We start from the raw sequence: 2225 nt of genomic DNA on the forward strand, positions 1-2225 counted from the left end.
TATCCTAAACCAGCCATTACCTGCATAAACAGGCTCTGATGCCAATGTGGCACGTATACTATCCTCCGTTCAGAATTCCTTATACTCATAGCTGTGATTAGAGAAAACCTCTAAAATATGAGATCGTTTTTTCTTCATATGTACTAATACAATCTGATCACTGATTATCGTCCATTCTTTTCCAAGATAGATTTTTAAATATTTTAATATTTTCCTAGAAGAATATAGTAAACCCTTAACAGAGAAAATACATTGGTTTGAAATATTGAAAGCTATTGGCATTCTTTAATTCTTCCCAAATTGTCATTTTACTAGGACTCAGACGCACAGTTAAGTGGTTCTCATTTGACAATCATCACGATGCTGAGATCCAGATTTCATATTGTGTAACATCTGGATTGTCCTGCAGATACAGCAGGGTGACAGCTTCACACATTCCTTGAAATGAGGCATCCACACGCTGACAGTTGCTCATCATTCAGAAAAAGAAAAAAAAAAATAAAATAAAATGGAAGAAAGATTTTCTTTCTGACTCTTAATTTAAGCTAATCTATGTGAAATGTTTTATCTAGTAACAACCAGCGTAGGAACCATTCTCTGAAACAGTTGATAGTTACAGCTGGCCCAAATTACAGCAAGAAATATTTTGTATTGTGATACAAAAGGCAAGAAGTTTTTACGGAAGGGCCAACTTCATACAGTAAAGGAGATTAAGAGTAATTGAAGACTGGGTTTAATTTAATTAACTTTGTAATAATCTTAAATTACTTCTCCTTTTTATTCTCTTATATAGATACTGAATACAGGCATTGAATCTGAAAATGCTAAAATAATATATAAAGGTAGTATTTTAATTGTATCAGTCTTAAACTATTTTCTAGCCATTAATTGTTGAAAGAAGTCTTGATAACAGAATTGTTCTTCTTAAAACTTAAAACTAGAAATACTAAACATATAAACATGTGAAAATTAATATATACATATTTTTTTTCTTTTTAAGATATGGTAAAAATTTCTTCAAACCATTAATATTTACCTTTGCACTCAGTCTCTTTGACAGCATTGCTGTTTTAATCTCTTATATTTTCCTCAGAACTCCATGCTTTTATTTTCCAGGCTACATTTTGATCTGGACAGGAAAATATTGATGCTGTTTAAAACTTTCCTCCACAGATGATATTTAAAGAAAGGCAGATATACAAAATTGGTTTAAATTTCCTGAAATTAATGAAAGTCTCTCTATATAATAGATCTTTGGGAGAGAAAATATATTATTTTACAGAAGATATTTTTTAAATGTTATGGAGAGTTCTTTTGCTCTGCAGCATATCCGGTCCAGCTAAAAAGATTCAATAGTCTGACTTACATTTTTACGTGCTGGATTAGGCTTTATATTTGTTTTGATAGAAAAGCAGGCAACAGCCTATTTCATGGACAATAAATTCAAGATAGTAATGATGAGATAGTATTGCCTCAGCTTAGTGCACCCAGATTGGAGGGTCACATATTTGACCTCGATCTAGTATGGTCCTTAATGAATCTATCTACTTGATTAGAGTTACTGTCTTTTTATGGCTCAAAATAGCTTTGCATGGAAAAGTAGCTTATTTTAAGTGGAGTTGAGAGAATCATTTTGCCTCCAACACATCCCGAAAAGTTTTCTAAAGATTCCGAAGTGCCTGCTTTAAAATTTTAACCTTCCTGAAATCTGTTCTTCTTCTCCAATTCTGGTCTTGTTTTATCACCTTCATTATATAGGCAAGAAGTACCAGTCTGTCATCATTTATCATTATGAAAAACTCTGATTTTTAAAATGATCAGCAGAATTAATGAGTTGTTGCATTCAAGCCACAGTCTTGCATTTTTTTTTCAGAATTTTTCAGTTTTATTTCCCATTCCATTTCATGTACAATGGAAGAATTGAAGTCGGTGTGTCATCTTGAAAGATTTGCATAAGTAACAGTAAAAATCAGCAGTAAGGATTAGAACTCAGGGCCATTACACACGTCTTTCATTCTTTTTTTGTTTGTTTACTTATGTTATTTGCTTTGCTTCCTTCTTGCATTCATTTTCCTTAGTTGTCTATTGGCTTCCAAATAATTGGGATGTTCTTAAAGACTGAGTTAGAGATACCATCATAAATGTTCCATTTTGCATGCAGTTGCACTTCTGTGTTATGCAGTGGTCTTTTACAGTCTCTCTGCTTCTATGGTGTAGCTCTCTCC

The sequence above is a fragment of the Callospermophilus lateralis genome, chromosome 5 (assembly GCF_048772815.1).
Source record: "Callospermophilus lateralis isolate mCalLat2 chromosome 5, mCalLat2.hap1, whole genome shotgun sequence".
Lineage (NCBI taxonomy): Eukaryota > Metazoa > Chordata > Mammalia > Rodentia > Sciuridae > Callospermophilus > Callospermophilus lateralis.